Here is a 17640-nt window from a genome sequence, read left to right on the forward strand (position 1 = left end):
TAGGAGTTATATTCTTGTACATAGGGGCAGTATTATAGTAGTTATATTCTTGTACATAGGAGCAGTATTATAGTAGTTATATTCTTGTACATAGGAGCAGTATTATAGTAGTTGTATTCTTGTACATAGGGGCAGTATTATAGTAGTTATATTCTTCTATATAGGGGCAGTATTATAGTAGTTATATTCTTGTACATAGAGGCAGTATTATAGTAGTTATATTCTTGTACATAGGGGGCAGTATTATAGTAGTTATATCCTTGTACATAGGGGCAGTATTATAGTAGTTACATTCTTGTACATAGAAGCAGTATTATAGTAGTTATACTCTTGTACATAGGGGCAGTATTATAGTAGTTATATTCTTGCACATAGGGGCAGTATTATAGTAGTTGTATTCTTGTACATAGGGGCAGTATTATAGTAGTTATATTCTTGTACATAGGAGACAGTATTATAGTAGTTATATTCTTGTACATAGGAGCAGTATTATAGTAGTTATATTCTTCTATATAGGGGCAGTATTATAGTAGTTATATTCTTGTACATAGAGGCAGTATTATAGTAGTTATATTCTTGTACATAGGGGGCAGTATTATAGTAGTTATATCCTTGTACATAGGGGCAGTATTATAGTAGTTATATTCTTGTACATAGAGGCAGTATTATAGTAGTTATATTCTTGTACATGGGGCAGTATTATAGTAGTTATATTCTTGCACATAGGAGCAGTATTATAGTAGTTATATTCTTGTACATAGGGGCAGTATTATAGTAGTTATATTCTTGTACATAGGGGCAGTATTATAGTAGTTATATTCTTGTACATAGAGGCAGTATTATAGTAGTTATATTCTTGTACATAGGGGGCAGTATTATAGTAGTTATATCCTTGTACATAGGGGCAGTATTATAGTAGTTATATTCTTGTACATAGAGGCAGTATTATAGTAGTTATATTCTTGTACATGGGGCAGTATTATAGTAGTTATATTCTTGCACATAGGAGCAGTATTATAGTAGTTATATTCTTGTACATAGAGGCAGTATTATAGTAGTTATATTCTTGTACATAGGGGCAGTATTATAGTAGTTATATTCTTGTACATGGGGCAGTATTATAGTAGTTATATTCTTGCACATAGGAGCAGTATTATAGTAGTTATATTCTTGTACATAGGAGCAGTATTATAGTAGTTATATTTTTGTACATAGGAGCAGTATTATAGTAGTTATATTCTTGTACATAGGAGCAGTATTATAGTAGTTATATTCTTGTACATAGGGGCAGTATTATAGTAGTTATATTCTTGTACATAGGGGCAGTATTATAGTAGTTATATTCTTGTACATAGAGGCAGTATTATAGTAGTTATATTCTTGTACATGGGGCAGTATTATAGTAGTTATATTCTTGCACATAGGAGCAGTATTATAGTAGTTATATTCTTGTACATAGGAGCAGTATTATAGTAGTTATATTTTTGTACATAGGAGCAGTATTATAGTAGTTATATTCTTGTACATAGGAGCAGTATTATAGTAGTTATATTCTTGTACATAAGGGCAGTATTATAGTAGTTATATTTTTGTACAGAAGAACAGTATTATAGTAGTTATATTCTTGTACATAGGGGCAGTATTATAGTAGTTATATTCTTGTACATAGGGAGAAGTATTATAGTAGTTATATTTTTGTACATAGGGGCGGTATTATAGTTATCTAGAGTATTTATACAGTAGGTGATGAGTTTACACTTTGTGGCTTCATCAACATCTCAGTTTTTTACCTTTCGAGATTAATCTTCTTTATTTTATCATCCCTTTCCATACACAAGGTCGTGTTCCCATGTTTGCATGTATCACATAGACAATCAGCGTCCGAGCTTCACAATTAGCTCTTGCCTCTTCTCGTAGGTAACAATTGCATGTGACAAAAACTTTATTTATTTTGCTCTGGATAACCTAATTGAGGATGCAAATCTGTCGGCAGCTGCGATGAACCTGTGTTATTGCAAGTAAAGATGATTATGAATTGAGAAATGTCTGCAGACGATTCAAGCGATGGAAGTAATTTAAGGACATAGCCAATTTCCCAAATGATGAAAAGCAAATAATTCTCGCTGGAGATAAATGATTATTAAGTGCTACATTGTGCTAAAGCATTTAAATACATTTACAATTGCATCCATTAAAAACCTCGATAAGGTGGAGGACGTTGCGGTGCCGCAGCCGGTGGAAAACGAGACAAACTACAAAGTATCGCTTGTTAAAGTGACTTTGTCATCTGTCTCCTGACATCTGTAAACAATTTTGAAGGATATATTTTTTAAAACTGTTCCTCTTCTTTGTTATTCTCCCTGGAAATGTATCAATAAGTTGACTTTTTGGCTTTTCCATTCTTCTTTTCAGTAGGCTATGTCTCTACAGTGATAGAGCGCAGATTATAGTCAGCTCTGCAGGGATATACAGTGACCATTGAAAAGTGGAATGGTAACATGTGAATTTAGTTATAGATTTCCAGGAGGTATAATAGAGGAATGAAACACCGCAGAATAGTAAGACGTTGTGTTGGGAGAAATTAGGCTGCCTTATGACTCTGGAAATGCAATGTGGTGGGCTATACGTCAGTTTCACTCCTAACTTAGGCTTGGACTAGCCTGAGACTTTCTGTGATCTTTCAGGTCTCAAGGAAGATCTATGATCTAAACCAATAGGGGACCTGCCATATGGCAGAGGTTACAGTCACTCATAGTGGCAGGGAGGGGTTAAAGGCAATCTATTAGGGATGCTCGTTACTCAAACCAAGCAACTCCTAATACCCGCATGGTCGTTTCGAGTAACGAGCATAAAGGGAGTCAATGGGAAATCCAAGCATTTTTCCGGCAGACCTCACAAGGAGGTCTAGGGTGCCATGAAATGTTGAAATGGACAGAAAAAGTGCTGAGTGGAAGGAGAACGGCATGGGGAACATCCCTGGATGCATCTCTGACTGCGTGCTACTGATAGAGAAAAGTCAAAGAAGAGTTAACCCCTCCATGACCTTGGGATTTTCCGTTTTTCCGTATTCGTTTTTCGCTCCCCTCCTTCCCGGAGCCATAACTTTTTTATTTTTCCGTCAATATGGCCATGTGAGGGCTTATTTTTTGCAGGAAGAGTTGTGCTTTTGAATGACCTCATTGGTTTTTACTATGACGTGTACTAGAAAATGGGAAAAAAATTCCAAGTGCGGTGAAATTGCAAAAAAAGTGCAATGCCATGGGTGTTTTTTGTTTGGCTTTTTTCCTAGGTTCACTAAATGCTAAAACTGACCTGCCGTTATGATTCTCAAGGTCATTATGAGTTCATAGACACCAAACATGTCTAGGTTATTTTTTTGTTTAAGTGGTGAAAAAAAATTCCCAGCTTTGCTAAAAAAAACCAAACAATTGCGCCATTTTCCAATACCCAAAGCGTCTCCATTTTTCGTGATCTGGGGTCCAGTGAGGGCTTATTTTTTTGCCGAGCTGACATTTTTAGTGATACCATTTTGGTGCAGATACGTTCTTTTGATCGCCCGTTATTGCATTTTAATGTAATGTCGCGGCGACCAAAAAAATGTAATTTTGGCGTTTCTAATTTTTTTCTCGCTAAGCCTTTTAGCGATCAGGTTAATGCTTTTTTTATTGATAGATCGAGCGATTCTGAACGCGGCGATACCAAATATGTGTAGGTTTGATTTTATTTTTAATGTTTTATTTTGAATGGGGCAAAAGGGGGGTGATTTAAACTTTTATATTTTTTCTATTTATTTCATATTTTTTGAAACATTTTTTTAAACTTTTGCCATTGTTCAATAGCCTCCATGGGAGGCTAGAAGCAGGCACAACGCGATCGGCTCTGCTACATAGGAGCGATCATCAGATCGCTCATATGTAGCTTAATTACAGGCTTGCCATGAGCACCGACCACAGGGTGGCGCTCACAGCTACCGTGCATCGGTAACCATAGAGGTCTCAAGCACCTCTATGGTTACTATCCTGACGCATCGCTGACCCCCGATCATGTGATGGGGGTCGGCGATGAGCGCATTTCCGGCCGCGCGGCCAGAGGCTGTAGTTAAATGCCGCTGTCAGCGTTTGACAGCGGCATTTAACTAGTTAATAGTGGCGGGTGGATCGCGATTCCACTCGCTGCTATTGCGGGCACGTCAGCTGTTCAAAACAGCTGACATGTCCCGGCTTTGATGTGGGCTCAGCGCCGGAGCCCTGCATCAAAGTGGGGATCTGACCTCGGACGTACTATCCCATCCGAGGTCAGAAAGGAGTTAAAAGGGGTTCAGAGGACTATCCCGGAATAAAAGCCTATCTTTATAGTTTCCTCATGTACTTACCCTTTGCATGTCTCTGCACCGGTCATGTGATGCCTCATTTTTTTTAATTACTGTGCTTTCCCGTAGGTTGTTCTTGGCTTTCTCTTCCGATATTGGCGATATATGGTATGTCCTAAGTGACGTAGCTTTAATCGAGAGAGTAATGTGCCCAGAGGAGAAGCCGGATTTCCCGGGCCCGTGCACACTGGAGCGTGGTGGGGGACTGGGAAGACTGCGAGTGCGCTTGGCAGGGTGCGTCACGATGGATATGCTAGTGCCAGAGAGCCGGAACCTGACCCCACCAGAAGTCCTGCATGGAAGCAAATGAGGTCGCAGTTGGCTTTAGCAGACGGTGGAGCAAAAGTGTGAAAAATTAAGTTGTATTGAAGCCTTTTTAAGGTTGAGGGTTCTTTTTTATCTATTTCACTTTCACAAAATCCCTCTCGAAGGACAAGTAGCCATCAACGTAGCAGGCACTAATTAGTTGGGCCAGTCTATTGGGGTGCAGGGGTATCGGTCACACCCAAACTCCAAAGACCGGTAGATGAGGGTGCCGATACAGATAGAGGTCCATGATCTTCGTTGTCTTATCTCCCATACCGTTGTTAAAGTTCTTGTGTCTCCAGACGACCTGTTCCACCCTTGGGCTAAGTTTATCAATTTTCCGAGCCGATCGCATTTTACCCAATTTCCACAATAAGATTTTCAGCTTCATTTCCCTTTAACAAAGTTTATTTCATCCAGACTCGGCATCAGATAATCACGTTTTTTTTTTTGCTTTTCATTCCTACCAACTTTATTTTCTCTAAAGAAGCAAAAAAAAAAAAAACAATTTCAAGAAATTCTTCAGTAAAATAAAGAAATTAATCAGAAAAATAAATAATTGTGGTATTTGAGGGAAACGGCGGCGTTCCGACTGAAGACTGATTATGTTTTCATTAAATCATCTAAACAATCCCTTACGGACTGAGATATAATACAAGATAATCATCTTTACAAACACGGGGGAGGAGGGGGCGTTATCAAAAACTGCAAGATGAAAAGTGGTTAAAATTTTACTTAAGGAAAGTTGCGTAGGAAGTTCAAAAGATTTATAGACTCGGTAATTAAAATCATCTCTGTATGAAAACTTCAGATAAAAGCGCTGAGACGAAAACGGCTCTAATTTACATAGACTATATTTAGGGTTACATGAGGCTCCCATAGGGCCCCCGACAGTGGCCCCTGATGATAGAATTAGGACGGGACTTCAAAAGTCATTTTGAAAAATTCAGTCTTCTATTGTCATATTTCCTTTCGTGACTTGTTACATGGATCTTGGATATTTTTCTGGTCAAGTTCCTCAAAACCCTTGAGTATTTTCATGGCACAATTTGAAGCTTTGTGGGCCCTAATGCAAAATCTTAAGCATGGTCCATAACTATCCTGGATCTTTAATAGCACTGGGCCCCTCAAATTCCCACAATGGACCTTTTGGGCCTCCTGAGGCTGCAGGGTCTGGTTGCAACCATGGAGCCATTGCCAGGGAAGCCTACTGTCGCCAACCACATAAATCCTGGTGATACATATGGATGAGTTGTCACGGGGTCTCGAGGAATGTTTGATAGTGGGCATAGGTGGTTGCCATTTTGGGTCTCGGTTGGACATGGAGATGATGTGTCCAATCATGATAATACTCCATACACGAGATGAGGAAATGATAACACAGAAAAGGGAAAGAAACATTGAATCCTGAGATCTCATCAATGCAGGACCCCAAACTAAGATACATTTTTTTGTGGAGAAAACAGGTCTTTAATCCATAGCCTCTGCCCCCTTAGTTTCCTGATCTTCTCCATCTTTAAGCCCATTGACTACTTTTTAGGAAACTTTATTTGTCGCTATAAGAATTATCTGGACCCCAACTAATCTACGAATATGTCCATTGGGTTCCATGTTGTACCCCACTTGGTGGGTGTCTGACAAGAGTCACAATACTTTCTTATATTTAGTGGGACATGGAAGGAGAGCGACCAATTTGCCAATTGGGGCGTAGTGCATTTAGTGTAGATTTGGTGGGTCGGAGCCGACAGGTGATTTTAGGCCACATTCTTGATTCAGGTGGCCCTGACTTATTTAATTTTTGAAGGGTGAGTTAGCATGACCCTTTTCCAATCTTTAAAATAATCACCTTTCCTGGTGTATGCCTTTGGCTCTGGTGTCTGCCACTGTAACTGAATGCAGAAGCATACGTCGCCCATCGGTAGAGACACACGAGTCTGCTGAAATCGGCTCGAATTTGGCCGAAAAACTCAATTTGCATTGAAAAAAAATTGTTAGGAATAAAATGTGCCAGGAAGGAGTAAGAAAACATTTTTAGACTTACCTGTCCTCGTCCTCCACTCCCCCACCTCTCTCACCGGCCACTCGTGCTCTTCTCGGTCTGGACTTCCGATGCGGCCATTCTTCACTAGCGCCTGACAATGGCATCAGTGGCGTGCATTATGGCCAAGCGATGGCTTGGGGCTAACTGAAGAATGGCAGGTCCGGATGTGAAGAAGGCCAAGGAGGAGCAGTTGGAAATTAGGCGATAATTTGATTGGTAAAGGGAAGGACGAGAAGAGATGACAATGAGAGATTATTGTCTTCTGAGTTCTGACCCTTTGCCGGTCTTCACAGAGCAGCATATTGCAGGATTCACAGATTGAATGGAAATGCGTCGCTGAAGTCTACCTGTGTAGAATGGATTCGCTCATATCTACCCATTGTGTGTGCCGCACAGGACGGGAGACCAGCGTAATGGACAGATCGTACCCATGGAGAGGTTTGGCTTTGGGTGCTTCCGATTTTGGATGCATTTGCCTCAGCTGCAGCCAATGGTCCCACCTGTGCTGCCATGGTGGTGGTCCTGGGGCAGGAGTAGGGAATGGGCTTGATCCCTAATCCCTTGTGAGATGTGCTCTTATGTACCGTCATCTGCGGAATATATTACACGGGACGCGGTGAATCGAGAATTAGAGATAAAATGCAGAACATCTTGGAATATAAAGACCATTTTCTGAGATTTCCAGGCGATGCGGAGGCGTTTCAGGGTTACATTGGGCTTTTTAAGTGACCCTCTAATTTTATGAGCTTCAGCAGATTCAGTGAAAGACGTTGTAATAAGTGCTGGCTCCGGGGAAATGTAAATTGGGCATTAGGCGACACTTCATTACACACGTACGGATAAAATACCACATGAATCCTGCTTGTTTTCTTAGCGAGACCGGAACGATGCCAACAGTTTATTCCCTGTATTCATACAACCAAGGGCCCTACAACAGCAAAGAACAGTTCCTTTATGCTAGAATGGGCCCTACAACCTCATATAATGGCTCCCAAAGGCAGTCGCCAAAGCCCATTTTGGGGACTTCAAGGTCCATATTTTAAGAGGGTTGATTCCTCCACCCCATAGGACTTAGGTGTCACTATCTCGCACAGTGTTTATTTGGTGAGAAATGAAGCCTAAAGCAAGACCGAATGGGGAAACAACTACAACAATAACTCTGTACAGTGATAAATAATCGTCCGATATAATACGGAGAGAGTCGAGTGATCGATAAGTTGGAAAAGTTGTCAGATGGAGACAGATGCCGCATCAGGGGTGATACAAAAAAAAGTCAAGAAACAATGAGAAAATCAATTCTCACCGATGAAAATGATCACAAATTCCACAAAGAATTCAGATTCACTAGGATCTAAAGTATTCATGCACAAATCTGACAAATGTTGGCCACCTAAGAAGAGATTGCAGTGTATATATCCAATCATGGCAGTATTATCTACTAATATAATACTGCCCCTATGTACAAGAATATAACTACTATAATACTGCCCCTATGTACAAGAATATAACTACTATAATACTGCCCCTATGTACAAGAATATAACTACTATAATACTGCTCCTATGTACAAGAATATAACTACTATAATACTGCTCCTATGTACAAGAATATAACTACTATAATACTGCCCCCATGTAAAAGAATATAACTGCTATAATACTGCCCCTATGTACAAGACTATAACTACTATAATACTGCTCCTATGTACAAGAATATAACTACTATAGTACTGCTCCTATGTACAAGAATGTAACTACTATTATACTGCCCCTATTTACAAGAATATAACTACTATAATACTGCCCCTATGTACAAGAATATAACTACTATAATACTGCCCCTATGTACAAGAATATAACTACTATAATACTGCCCCTATTTACAAGAATATAACTACTATAATACTGCACCTATGTACAAGAATATAACTACTATAATACTGCCCCCTATGTACAAGAATATAACTACTATAATACTGCCCCTATTTACAAGAATATAACTACTATAATACTGCACCTATGTACAAGAATATAACTACTATAATACTGCTCCTATGTTCAAGAATATAGCTACTATAATACTGCTCCTATATACAAGAATATAACTGCTAAAATACTGCTCCTATGTACAAGAATATAACTACTATAATACTGCTCCTATGTACAAGAATATAACTACTATAATACTGCCCCTATGTACAAGAATATAACTACTATAATACTGCTCCTATGTACAAGAATATAACTACTATAATACTGCTCCTATATACAAGAATATAACTACTATAATACTGCTCCTATGTACAAGAATATAGCTACTATAATACTGCTCCTATATACAAGAATATAACTATTATAATACTGCCCCTATGTACAAGAATATAACTACTATAATACTGCCCCTATTTAAAAGAATATAACTACTATAATACTGCTGTTATGTACAAGAATATAACTACTATAATACTGCCCCTATTTATAGGAATATAACTACTATAATACTGCTCCTATGTACAAGAATATAACTACTATAATACTGCCCCTATTTGCAAGAATATAACTACTATAATACTGCCCCTATTTATAGGAATATAACTACTATAATACTGCTCCTATGTACAAGAATATAACTACTATAATACTTCTCTTATGTACAAGAATATAACTATGCCAAAAGGAGAAAAATTCAGAGCAATGATTTATAAAACAAAACTTTAATTGCCATAAATAGTACAAAAATATATATCAAAACATTACATTATTTAATGACTAGAGCACAGGATGAATGTCCCAGGAATGCTGGAAAAGCGCCCATCCCCCCACTCCCCCAGATGTAAATACCCTTGTAATGGTATGCATAAGGAAAAGCACCTACACTATCCAACCAAGGTCACCCCAAAACAGTGGGATTCTATAATAATGCCATTAAGTATGGTGGTGGAAAAAAGGTGCTAGCACTTACCACTACACAGAGGTAGGAGGGGGCGGTCGGGCGATGGTCCCCAACGCACGTTTCGTGGCCACCAGTGCCACTTCCTCAGAAGGATCTATAGAATATAACTACTATAATACTGCCCCTATGTACAAGAATATAACTACTATAATACTGCACCTATGTACAAGAATATAACTACTATAATACTGCTCCTATGTACAAGAATATAACTACTATAATACTGCCTCTATGTACAAGAATATAACTACTATAACACTGCTCCCTATGTACAAGAATATAACTACTATAATACTGCCCCTATGTACAAGAATATAACTACTATAATACTGCCCTTATGTGCAGGGATATAACTACTATAATACTGAATCCTATGTACAAGAATATAACTGCTATAATACTGCCCCCTGTGTACAAGAATATAACTACTATAATACTGCTCCTATGTACAAGAATATAACTACTATAATACTGCCCTCTGTGTACAAGACTATAACTACTATAATACTGCTCCTATGTACAAGAATATAACTACTATAATACTGCCCCTATGTACAAGAATATAACTACTATAATACTGCCCCTATGTACAAGAATATAACTACTATAATACTGCCCCTATGTACAAGAATATAACTACTATAATACTGCCCCTATGTACAAGAATATAACTACTATAATACTGCCCCTATGTACAAGAATATAACTACTATAATACTGCCCCTATGTACAAGAATATAACTACTATAATACTGCCCCTATGTACAATAATATAACTACTATAATACTGCCCCATGTACAAGAATATAACTACTATAATACTGCCCCTATGTACAAGAATATAGCTACTATAATACTGCCCCTATGTACAAGAATATAACTACTATAATACTGCCCCTATGTACAAGAATATAACTACTATAATACTGCCCCATGTACAAGAATATAACTACTATAATACTGACCTATGTACAAGAATATAACTACTATAATACTGCCCCATGTACAAGAATATAACTACTATAATACTGACCTATGTACAAGAATATAACTACTATAATACTGCCCCTATGTACAAGAATATAACTACTATAATACTGCCCCTATGTACAATAATATAACTACTATAATACTGCCCCATGTACAAGAATATAACTACTATAATACTGCCCCTATGTACAAGAATATAACTACTATAATACTGCCCCTATGTACAAGAATATAACTACTATAATACTGCCCCTATGTACAAGAATATAACTACTATAATACTGCCCCTATGTACAAGAATATAACTACTATAATACTGCTCCTATGTACAAGAATATAACTACTATAATACTGCTTCTATGTACAAGGATATAACTACTATAATACTGCCCCTATGTACAAGAATATAACTACTATAATACTGCTCCTATGTACAAGAATATAACTACTATAATACTGCCCCTATGTACAAGAATATAACTACTATAATACTGCTCCCTATGTACAAGAATATAACTACTATAATACTGTCCCTATGTACAAGAATATAACTACCATAATAATGCTCCTATGTAGAAGAATATATCTACTATAATACTGCTCCCTATGTACAAGAATATAACTACTATAATACTGTCCCTATGTACAAGAATATAACTACCATAATAATGCTCCTATGTACAAGAATATAACTACTATAATACTGCTCCTATGTACAAGAATATAACTACTATAATACTGCCCCTATGTACAAGAATATAACTACTATAATACTGCTGCTATGTACAAGAATATAACTACTATAATACTGCCCCTATGTACAATAATATAACTACTATAATACTGCCCCATGTACAAGAATATAACTACTATAATACTGCCCCATGTACAAGAATATAACTACTATAATACTGCTCCTATATACAAGAATATAACTCCTATAATACTGCCCCTATGTACAAGAATATAACTACTATAATACTGCCCCTATGTACAAGAATATAACTACTATAATACTGCCCCTATGTACAAGAATATAACTACTATAATACTGTCCCTATGTACAAGAATATAACTACCATAATAATGCTCCTATGTACAAGAATATAACTACTATAATACTGCTCCTATGTACAAGAATATAACTACTATAATACTGCCCCTATGTACAAGAATATAACTACTATAATACTGCTGCTATGTACAAGAATATAACTACTATAATACTGCCCCTATGTACAATAATATAACTACTATAATACTGCCCCATGTACAAGAATATAACTACTATAATACTGCCCCATGTACAAGAATATAACTACTATAATACTGCTCCTATATACAAGAATATAACTCCTATAATACTGCCCCTATGTACAAGAATATAACTACTATAATACTGCCCCTATGTACAAGAATATAACTACTATAATACTGCCCCTATGTACAAGAATATAACTACTATAATACTGCCCCTATGTACAAGAATATAACTACTATAATACTGCCCCATGTACAAGAATATAACTACTATAATACTGCTCCTATATACAAGAATATAACTCCTATAATACTGCCCCTATGTACAAGAATATAACTACTATAATACTGCCCCTATGTACAAGAATATAACTACTATAATACTGCCCCTATGTACAAGAATATAACTACTATAATACTGCCCCTATGTACAAGAATATAACTCCTATAATACTGCCCCTATGTACAAGAATATAACTACTATAATACTGCCCCTATGTACAAGAATATAACTACTATAATACTGCTCCTATGTACAAGAATATAACTACTATAATACTGCTCCTATTTAATAAACCCTACATTTTTGGTCCAGGTATACTGCTGAGCAGTCACATACTTTTTTTTACCGCTACAACTCACATTTTCCCCCGTTTCTGACACTGCTTCGGTTGCAGAGTCTCTGAATGTCTCACTCGTTTTCTTGTCATTGAAATGTGTAATTGTTTTTTATCTCATGTAAATTCTCCGCTGAGATTTGGTAAGTAGAAAATAGAATCCAAAACTCAAAGCGTTCTTACCGCTCAGAAATTAAGAAATTATAATCTGTGTGCCGGCTCAATGAGCCAGACATTGCAGCACCGAAGCAATTATGTGAATGTGATATTTTCTTTATGTTTATCATAGTTCAGGATAAGATTTTCCTTTTTGTAGGTCGGCAGATTTTGCGAGGAACATTAGCAGATTAACCTCTGTAGCCCCTGAGAGGCAGATACAGTCTGCAGTAAGTGCTAGAATACGTCTTTATACATCATGGATAACTCTGGGAAGGCAATCAATCCATATCAATGCAATGAGTGTTAATTGCACTACCTTTCCTGACCACAAGGTGTGCACATGTGTCACTGTGCTCTATAGCACACCCTGGTGGTAGTAATAAGAATGACAATGGTTTCTATTTCCTGACTGTATGTGATTGCTTTCTTTTTTATCATATAAAGTCCACAAACCTTGGCCCCAATTAATGAAGATTTGCGCCTTCTAAGAAATTTTAGCTGTCGAGCGCGTCTGGAAGAAGAATTGTTTTCTGGAGTAAATTTCTGTTGTAATTTCACTTTTTTGGGAGTAGAATATGATTATATTATTGGCCATGTTTGACAATTCCTCTTCTGGGATAGGCTTCATATAGTTTTTTAAAAAAGTGACGTCAATGAACGGAAATGGTGTAAAAATGTGAAAAGTCGTAATCTTTTCTTACAAATTGGATTTGCGCAAATTCGCCGACATTTTAAGCATGTTTTTTTCTGCCAGAAAACTAGAAAACTAAATCTGCATATTAAAATAAGTCTTCTGACCTGATCTTGCCAACAGTATAAAGTCTTCCAGTGCAACTAGAATATAAATTAAATTACTTTAAATAGTTTAAAAATCTGCTCTCGTTTTGTGTCCACAGCTCCTAAGAAAAACTAGGTGTCTCCATGGTTACCGGCTTCAAACAAAGCCTTTGCAGTGTGATCTGGTGGTCATGTCTCTGGTGGTCACGTGTTACTCCCCATCCTCGACCCCTGCTTCTTGCTGATCTTCTAGTACTAGGAAAAATGAACTAACTGACGACTGGAAGATCGGAATCACAAAGACAGAAGTTTGCAGAAGAGCTGCGTACGTAGAACGGTTACATAGTTGTCACATAAAGTGGAAAAGAATCTAAAATGGCAGAAAGAAGCGAGAAATTAGTGTTTTCGTGATCAGACTACACAGGGTTTGTTTGTAGTCTGTCGCTATGGAAACACTGGTTTTGCCTCGGAGATTGTTCTTAAAAGCGGTTGATTGGCAAGAAAACAGGCAGAAAGATGAGATTTACAGGCGGCTGCAGGATCGGACCCCACAGAGTTCGTTTACAGCCTCTGACTATAAAAACACATCATTCTGCATAGGAGCTGTGTACCCAAAATGTACAGTATTTTATAGTCGTGATTTTATTTTTAAAGACGTTTCTATTGAAGCAAATGTAACGGTTGTGATCAGAGATGAGCGAATGGCTTCAAAGTCTCCTTGAAATTCGGATTATTGGAATCCGGAATCCAATTTTTATTTTTCCCTTTTCTGCCGACTCTCATGTTGCTGGACTGTAGGCTGCCGGAAGGGTTTAGAAAAAAAAAGTACACCCCTCTCCTCGGCACTCTGGGAACCTGTCCGGCCACCGCCGGTCCTCCGATCAGCTCTTCTATCTTCTTTTCTCTTTCTTTTCTATCTTCATTCCAGTCCTCCGCCCTCTTCCGGCGGAGTCTTCCGATCTTTAGGCCACATAGCGCCACGTGCTCCCACAGGACGACGTGAAGACAAGTGAATGAAAGACCAGAGGTGGACGGAATGGAGATGAAAGAAATCAGAGCCGATCGGTGGATCGCAAGCGACAAAGGTGCATAGTTGCGAGTATAGGGAAAGGGAATAAGTTAGCAGGGTTTTGCTTTGTTATCCTAGAGCAGCATGATGTAGGGGCAGAGAGCCTGATTCCAGTTATGTGTCACTTACTAGGCTGCTTGCTGTAGGTTTGATACACAGATTTCTCTGTTGCAGATCTGGCGGTTCTCTGGATGCTGAGCTTTGCTTGACCCCGCCCACACCAATGATTGGCAACTTTCTGTTTACACTGTGCATAGACAGAAAGCTGCCAATCAGTGCTAGGGGTTTAGTTGGACCAGGAGGCATGAGATAACTAGTCCTCTTCTGATAAAACACTGATTTTATTGAAACAACAGCACACAGCCCAGTAAGTGACACATCGCTGGAATCAAGGCATCCGCCCCTTCATCATGCTGCTCTCATAGCAAAATCCTGCTGGCAGATTCCCTTTAACCCCTTCTAACATGATTCAATTTGCATCAGATTTATTCAGTAAAAATTGAATTTCCTCCCCGTGAATTGCGCAGATCTGCTGTAATCGAGTTTCGCGGCTCTTATTGCAGCGGTATACACTGTATACTCCATAAGAGAAGACATCGGCTTTTACCATTTTTTCGAACCTACATCCAGCATTAATGCGTATTTTTTTGTTTTTTTTTGTAATGTCTCCTTTCCAGCGACTCGATCAATATTCTATCTGCATTATGAGGTTACGTTTACGGCCAAACCAATTTAAGAGGGAACCAAACGTCTCTAAATTGGAGAGTTAAATCAAGTTTAATAGCGGCGAGCACGTTCCTGCGAGGCGCGGGCGGCAGCGACGCTTTCTCCGTCCCCGCGCTCGGCACATCATGGCGCCCAGTATGCCAGGCACGTCCCGCTCACTACACCCGTGCGTCTGCTCTGCCGTCCCGCTCCCGTGATACAAATCCCCCTTTGCGAGCTCCCGGGAACCGCGGCTCTTTGGGAAGTGTCCAGGTTCAATTGTGAATCATAAATTAGATGTATTTTTAAGCCGAGTAGAAGCGTAAGCTGATTAATGGACGGCGATGTCAGAATAATCCTGTCCCGGTCCAATGCATCATTAATTCCCCACTAATGAACTCAGCTCGTTAGTTCCTCTTGTACTTTACCTTCCATTATCCGGAATTCGGAATCTTTTTGTAGCGTCTCCGGGATCATCTATTTAGCACATGTTAAAACTCATTAGTCGCTGAATAATTTATGACTTTTCAGGAGGTCTAGAGGGAGTCTGGATATCACCTTGCCAAGGTTTTCTCCATTATTTTAGGGTCAGTTTTTCCAGATCGTCTTCACTTTGGAGTTAAATATGCAAGAGAACGGTGTAAATATCCAGCAGGGATAAGAATAAATACATAAAAAAAGCATACATCAATGGGAGACTGACAGGCGCGATGTTTGGAGGCGCACGGATTGTTACATCGTTACAAACTATTCTGGAGAAAAGTTATACCGCAAACATGTAAAAAAATATAGCCGTAAGCCCGTATTGCTACATGTGTTACCAATTCACCTCCTGACTTATTTTCATGGTGGATGAATCTCCACTTTTCTTTGTATAACAAAGCAATAAATAATTTAAAAAAAAAGTGAATCTTCTCCGCCTGCAGCCACCACTTGGGGGAGCTCTGGAGTTGCCTGTATACAGTTCTATTACCGAACCCTGTGTAAGAAGTCAGCTCCTGAGCTCCCCCAAGTGGCGGCTGCAAGGAAAGACATTCTATAATTTAATGAAGTTATTTAACATTGTATCTATTTACTTATTTTTTCTAAACAACACAAAATTTTAGAAAACAAAGAAAAAGGCAATTCTCACCTGTTCTTTATCCCCAGAGATTCAGCTCTGATGCTCCACCAGGTCTGTTATCAAGCAGTCGACACATGGCCGCTGCAGCCAATCAGTTTGGTTTCCTCTTACACTCTGAGGCTGCCGTCACACTACCAGTATTGGGTCAGTATTTTACATCAGTATTTGTAAGCCAAAACCAGGAGTGGATGATAAATGCAGAAGTGGTGCATATGTTTCTGTTATATTTTTCCTCTAATTGTTCCACTCCTGGTTTTGGCTACAAATACTGATGTAAAATACTCACCAAATACTGCTAGTGTGACGGCAGCCTCAGACTCATATATTCAGACTTGAGCCATTGCAAAACAAAAAATCTGTATATTTGGTGGTACTCTGTCAGGAGAAGTTTCTGCTGCAGGAGTCTATATGTTGCCACCCTGTGGTTGTTCTGGGGATTGCATCCCTTTGAGGCTTTTGCAAATGTATTGAATTTGTATTCTAAAATTTTGAATTCTTTATTGAAAGGGTAAGGATGTAAAAAAAAAAAATGAGGGCAGAATAGCTGAGGCTTTATGGGGGCAGATGATGATAAATGATCTATCGATCTGTCAGGAGTGTCGGCCTCTGATTGATAACACATTCTATATATTGAATTATGATCCCATAAGAATTTGTAATGCCGCCATAGGAACATTGCAGGATTTCTATTTGGAAAACATGGGAAAGCCTCTGTATGGGCTAGATTAACCCCTTCATCAACATGCAATATTTGTCCTCATCTTCCCATCTTCTATCATGTGCATGAATGCGTCTTCTTATTCATAGAGCAATGTGTTCCCATATGGTAGCAGTTCCAACATAGGAACATAGGAAAAACCAAAGTGAGAACTTTTTATGCATTAATTTTGCATTTTTCATGATTACAATATATAGTGTATCATAAAGATTTCATCCTGGAATTTGATGAAAACAAAACTGATTGATCCCTACATTAAAACTCAGTATGGCTCCACTCTCCACTGGGAGCTTTGCCAAATGTTCTTTGCCTTCCCGAAAGTGAATATTTGCTATTTTGTTTTCAGGTCCTAAATGTTTTGTTTTCTATCCTAAATAATTTCATACAATGTACAGGAGAATTTAGGGACTCCTATTTGATAACTGATATAATTATGTCTGTCGGTAGCCACCACTAGGGGGAGCTCACTCTGCATGCCGTTATACAGTGTCAATCTGTATCCAATGAGCTCCACCTAGTGGAGGCTGAAGGTAACTCGTCTATCAGTATCACCG

At 38.4% G+C, this 17640-nt stretch overlaps 1 protein-coding gene across 2 annotated transcripts in view; it reads left to right on the forward strand.

Moving 5' to 3' along the window:
• Positions 1-17640, forward strand: part of NEGR1 (neuronal growth regulator 1) — a 548474-nt gene that overhangs the window by 125101 nt on the left and 405733 nt on the right. The gene's annotated exons all lie outside the window — the stretch shown is intronic.

The sequence above is a fragment of the Ranitomeya variabilis genome, chromosome 8 (genome assembly GCF_051348905.1).
Source record: "Ranitomeya variabilis isolate aRanVar5 chromosome 8, aRanVar5.hap1, whole genome shotgun sequence".
NCBI lineage: Eukaryota > Metazoa > Chordata > Amphibia > Anura > Dendrobatidae > Ranitomeya > Ranitomeya variabilis.